At 41.3% G+C, this 6,500-nt stretch overlaps 1 pseudogene across 1 annotated transcript; it reads left to right on the plus strand.

The window, feature by feature from the left end:
* The first annotated feature begins 568 nt into the window (after positions 1-568).
* On the plus strand, positions 569-2,399 carry LOC311173676 (electrogenic aspartate/glutamate antiporter SLC25A12, mitochondrial-like; annotated as a pseudogene). Its single transcript has 2 exons — positions 569-1,243; positions 1,521-2,399. The product of its transcript is annotated as an electrogenic aspartate/glutamate antiporter SLC25A12, mitochondrial-like (transcript).
* Positions 2,400-6,500: the final 4,101 nt, after the last annotated feature.

Raw genomic sequence — 6,500 nt, forward strand, 5'->3', positions numbered from 1 at the left:
CAAACAAATAAATAAAGATAAATCTTTAAAAAAATATGCAAAACCAAATTATTTAAACAAAAGGTATCAGAGAACTAAATGTAAGAGTTAATAATGACATTCTCAGAACAAAACATAAGGGAGAATCTTCATGACATTGGACGTGGCAATGATTTCATGGATATGACACCAAAAACACAGGCAACAAAATAATAGATATACTAGACTTCACCAAAATTTTAAAACAATTGTGAATCAAAACACAGTATTTAGAAAGTGAATTAAAAACTCAAAATTGAGACTACCAAATCATAAACAAGATAAAGATTAATACCCAAAACATATAAAATAGAAGACATTGCTTAGAATGGATTTTTAGCATAATATGAAGAGATACCTGGAAATCCATTATTTTTTAATAATTAATTACTTTGTAAAATAACATTGGACATGACAGTTCTCTAAAGTCAGTCAACCCATAAAAATGCTTTAAAAATACATTTTTGAAGAGACTTTCCAAGTTTATTGTCTTTACGATGACTGCTAAAACAATGACTGCTCTTGCTCTTTCTTGGCTTCCAAACACATCATGGGAGTCAAGGTGCAGTCAACCAAGAAAGCCAATCCTCATGAGTTAAGAAACATATTCCTGCAGTATACCAGTACTAAAGTAGATGGCGCACACCACAGGACCCCAGGAGACTTTTCTAACACTATCTTGGACTGTATAATGATCCAAATAGCAATCAGAACATTGTATGGCTCCTGGCAGGAGTGGCCAATCAAACCAAGGATGGGTTGAGCTCCTATTAAGAGTTTGGCATTTGAATTATGTGCTCAATATTTCATGTTTACAGTGGCTTTTCAACTGTTTGACAAGAGTAGAAATGGAGAAGTGACATTTGAAAATGTCAAGGAAATTTTGGATGGGTTATTTATTACTCATCATCATATTCCTTTTAACTGGGACCGTGAATTTATTGGACTACATGTTGGGCATAATAGAAGCATAAGAAGCATCTTAAGTACACAGACTTCATCATTTCCCCAGGAGTTACAATTAGAATTGCAAAGCAAGCTTTTGCACCGAAAGACAAAAGCAAAAGTGGCATGATTTCTTAAGTTCAGGGACATCGTGGTTACCGTTAGGTCTAACATGCTTACTCCCGTCCTGGAGGAGAACTTAATTAAAGTAGGTGGAGGAAGTATCTCACACCAGGTTAGCTTCTCCTACTTCAATGTCTTTAACTCATTAAGATATACAGCACTGTAGGGCCTCCCTGGTGGCTCAGGCGGTTGAGTGCACAGCTGTGAAGCTGTCTGCAGCCTCTGCAGTGCCTGTTGGATCCCCACCCGCTGCGGAGCAACCCACATGGAGCCGCAGACCTCTCCTGTCTCGCCCGCTGCTCCCCTCAGCAGTGTATTTCGCTCATTCTGCCTGTTCTGTTCCCCACACTGTCTCCAGTGAATCCTCTCACCCTCCCGCACATCTGTCCTGTACCCCGGTTCTTGTATAAATAAATCTAAAAAAAAAAAAAAAGATATACAGCACTCTAACTGGCACAAGAAACGATGCTGAAGTGACAAAGGAGGAATTTGCCCTGAGTGTCATATGCTTTGAACAAGTCATCCCACTAGAAATTGATACCCTATACTAGCTTGCAGATTTAAATAATGCTATAGTGGCATTTAACTGGCAGATATTTAGAAAACAGCCCCGTTGGCTGAGGAGGTCTTACCTTACAATTTGGCAGAAGACAGATTCCTGCAGAGACAGAAATCTCACGGTTTAGGCAGGCCTGTCTGGCTCCAGATTGCTGAGTCATCTCACAGGTTCACCCTGGGTTGATTACTGGAGCTGACGGAGCCACTGAAGTATATATCCCATAAATCTGGTGAAGACTTGTGTGCAAAACCAGCGTGATACCAGCTCTGTTGTGGGGAGCCGATGTACTAAAACAGTTTTGACTGTTTTAATGAAATCGTGAATTATGAGGGCTACTTTGGACTCCACCAGGGTGTGACACCACAACTGAGAGCCGTTGCTCAGGAAAAGGCCATTCAGCTGTTAATGACTTTGGCCGGGACAAATTTACCAAGAGATGACTCCATTCCACTTTTTTTTTTTTCCTAAGTCCTTGCTTGAAGTGGTGCTGGAGGCTCTCAGGTCATCTTTTCTAAGCCACCGGAGATTCGCCTTCAGGGGGCTGGAGTAATTACCACAGGGCCCAGGGTTAGTGCTGCGGGACCTGGGCCGTTTTGGTCTGTATGAGGGCGCCAAAGCATGTTTCCTCCAAGACCTTCCCTTCTCTGCCATCTATTTTCCTGCTTATGCTCATGGCAAACCACTGCTGCCTGATGAAAATGGACGGGTGGGGGGTTTACATCTCCTAACAGCTGGAGCCAGGGCAGGCTCATAGGCCGCTTTTCAGGCCATCCCTTGCTGACGTCATCAAGACATGCCCGGAAGTGGCGGCCCGCGCCAGGCGGATTACGCAAGACAAGCGCCTGTTTCAGGAACAAACTCCCAGAGGGGTGCCCAGCCTTTTGGCAAAATGGCTCCCTGAAGAGGTTAGGAGAGCAGCCCTATGATGTATCCATTGAGCGGCATCGTGCTGACTGAGCAGACCAGTCAAACTATGTGACAAAAAAACACCAGGCAGTTTCAAGCTTTAGTCTTATGTGTTTGAAATGTTTTCTAAGCGTTGGCATGAACTAATGTTCTAGACTGCTTTGCCCAGCTTCACTTAATATGTCATGTGCATATTGTACATCTTTGTACAGAACCATCTTGGCACCTCATGGCAACAATGATATTTATAGACTGTAATGCAGTTTTGAGTTACTTCAAATGTACAGAATGTTTGAAAGTGTTTTATTAGGAATCACAGAAATAAATATTAGAATTTTAAAAAATAACAATAATAATAAAATCACTGACTGGAAACATCCTTTAGCCATAGACAGGTATTATTGTTACAGGGTAGCCTCGATTTAGAACTGGTTGCCTGACTGTGGGTCCTCAACAGCACACTTAAAAAGGACTTAATACTCCAGGCACACACAAAAGGTTAATAAAAGATTTATTCACAAGGGAAGAGGAAGTGAGGAAATGGACAACTCAGGGAGAAAAAGAGGGAGATAAAGTTTTAAATGCATCCTACTCGTTCCTGCGGTCTGGAATCCCAAATGGCACCCTGAGAGCTGGCCTCGAGCCAGGAGCGGTGAACCAAGAGGCCTGAGCGAGAGAGACCCCAAGGCCCACGTGTCTGGTTTTTATACGAAACCTGGATGCTTAACTCAACCCTCAGGTCCCAGCAACCTTCCCTTCAGTGGTGATGGGATTTGTCTTTCCCAGTGTCTGGATGGCTTTGGTCTAGAGTGGGGGTGGAGTCCACAAAGCCTGTATAGAATTAACTCAGGACATCCTTTCCCCCTAACATTATGAGTACATGAAGCCCAGTATAATGACTAGGCCTTCCACCAAATAGAGGGACCTAGATAATATTTTTTTTTATTGGGAACTAAGACTATTCATTAGTTTATTTCAAAAATGGCACAATTTCTGTGAAGCCTTGGTTTACCTCAGTGGAAAAGATCTCATCTCATCTGACTAGATTTTCAGCACAAACAAGTCAGGCTTATAAACAAGTGCCCTCCAAAATGTATCCCCTGTACCTGCCTGTGTAAATTATGACCCATAGGCTTTCTTAGTCCTAAAACATTGTGTCTATGTTAAACAGGAATGAAGTTGCAGGCGGTATGTAGTATGCAAGAAATATTCAACTTCTTAAATTTTAACAAATCCATCTAAATCGAAATCTGTCACTGCGTTGGTAATTTAAGATCAAAAATTATTCCTATGGAGCTCTCCCATTAAGATGTGCTTCAGGGCCTCCTGGTGGGACAAGGGCTTAAGACACAACCTATAAGGCTATCCACAGCTACTGCAGCATGAATTAGGTTCCTGGCCAGCTGGCCAAGGAGCTACACATATGGTGCAGCAGACCTCTCCTGACTCGCCCGCTGCTCCCCTCAGCAGTGTATTTCAGTCAATCTCCCTGTTCTGTTCCCCACTCTGTCTCTGGTGAATCCTCTATCCCCCCCAAACCTCCGGCCTGTACCCCAGTTCTTATATGCATAAATAAATAAATCTTTAGGGCCTCCCCTGGTGGCGCAGTGTTTGAGCGCTCTGGGCTATGAAGCTGCCCGCAACCTCTGCAATATCGGTTGGATCCCCGGCCGCTGGGTGAGGGTCCCACATGGCGCGCAGACCTCTCCTGCCGCCCTCTGCTCCCCTCAGCAGTGTATTTCGTTGGTCTGCCTGTTCTGTTCCCTGCTCTGGCTCTGGTGAATCCTCTCACCTTCCTGTGCTTCTGACTGTACCCAGTACTTGTATAAATAAATAAATAAATTTTTAAATAAATAAATAAATCTTAAAAAAAAAAAAAGATGTGCTTAAAACCAGCTTCTCACACCAAAGTATTAAATACCCAGGATGCATAGATTTCAATGGCTCCCACCATGACGCCACTACCACAAGTCAGCATGGTTCCTTCAATTCAGGGCTTGCTTCCCTTCCTGCGGACAGCAGAACTTAACCATAGGTTTCTGTGCTCAAGGTCCTGTTTTCTTATGTGGACCATACAGCCATCCTTTCTGAGGTTTTCACCTGTTCAGGGTACTGCTGACACTGAACACCGCACAGCAGTACTCTTTCATGTCAGGATTCCAGCCTTCCAACTTCTTTCCAAAATAAGTAGTATTAAATGCTCTCTCTTGTTTCTCTCTCTTCCTCTCTCCTCTCTCTGTCTCTCTCTCTCATCCATTAGGAGCACTGAATAAGTTTTAACTGCTCAGGTATGTATAGGTCATGGGAGGAACTTTAAGCAGCTTTTAATTTTCGGCCTGCAATTGTCTATCGGTAGGGAAACAATAAGTGTCTGAACTGGTTTAAATTTGTGGGGAGATGGTCTAGGGCATGAATGGAAAATATACAGGGCAAAAAGTCATATTTCAGCCAATTTCTTCCTACATACATTGACCTACACTATCAACCTCTGCTTCTACATGGGACTCTTCATCTCTTGCTAATATTTTTTATAAACAAAGAAAAATACATAACCCCTTCCTCTGCCAAACTCTCAGAATTAGCTCTTAGTTTTCACCTCTCATTCCTTTTAGGACACACCAAGAACTGTTCCCTACCTGATTCCTATTCTCTTAGAATTTATCCTATTAGATTCCACACTGGCCTCCAATCTCAAAATTTGATCCTTAACTCTCTTTTACAACTCTGTGACAACCAACTCCATTGATAACTCATTTCTTCTAAAAGCTTTCTTCCCCTATTGTTTTTCTAACATTATTCTGTTTTCAGAATCATTCTGCTTACATCCTAAATCTTGTGTTCTTTTCTCCTTTTTAAACTCTTTCCTCACACATTCCTGCCTGAAGTTTTCTGTTATGAATTAAAGACCCTGTACATCAATAAGAGAGTTGATTACTTTTAATTACTTTAACTATTAACTTTCATATAACAGAGATGAAAATAACTAGAACTTAATACTTCCATTAAGTATCAGGCACTGTATTTTCTCATTTGTCATCTCATTTAATGTTTTATGTCATTTATTCCTTTAAAAGCTTTTTAAGAAGGTACTATTATTGTCTACCTTTAACTTATACCAGATGTTCTCATGACACATATTAAGTATAAGACTTTTGCAATTTATATAGTTACACAGTCTTGTAGTTGGGATCAGCCTCTAAGTTTCTTTTTTTTTTAAAGATTTAATTATTTATTTATTCAATTACTGGGTACAGTCAGAAATGCGGGAGGTTGAGAGAATTCACCAGAGCCAGAGTGGAGAACAGAACAGGCAGACCGACAAAATACTGCTGAGGGGAGCAGCAGGCATGGCAGTAGAGGTCTGCCGGCCAAGTGGGACCCTTGCTGGTGTGGCCGGAGAGCAAATCCGCACTGCAGAGGCTGCGGGCAGTTTCGGCAGTTTCGCAGCCCAGCGCTCAACCGCTGCGCCACCAGGGTAGGCCCCTCTAAGTTTCTTTACAGCAAATGGAGTGAATTCTTCAATCCATTCTCAGCCAATCACCTTAGTTTTCATCTGCTTTTGTGTGCTTTTCATTTGGCTGGTTTAAGTTATTAACTCTTTCAGGATTTTGTTCTCAAAAGATTTGCTTTAATATTATGATACAGTTACTGTCACCAAACCAGATACTGGATTTCTATAACTTTTTTTTTTTTACATGTTATGATTATCTAAAAGAGGTGAAAAGTCTGCACTCCAGAGAGAGAATATGTGACATCAGGTAACAACTCAATAAATGATGTATTATCATTATCTTTCTTTCTAAATATATGTTTGAACACATGTTGTTTGTATGAATTCAAGAATACATAAAGACAACATGCGCAATAATGCCTGATATTCGTAGTTACTCAACAAATGATTACATGCTATAGTCATTTCTTCAAAACCTATCTTTGCATATTATTTGTG

Source organism: Talpa europaea, assembly GCF_964194135.1.
Source record: "Talpa europaea genome assembly, chromosome: 7".
NCBI lineage: Eukaryota > Metazoa > Chordata > Mammalia > Eulipotyphla > Talpidae > Talpa > Talpa europaea.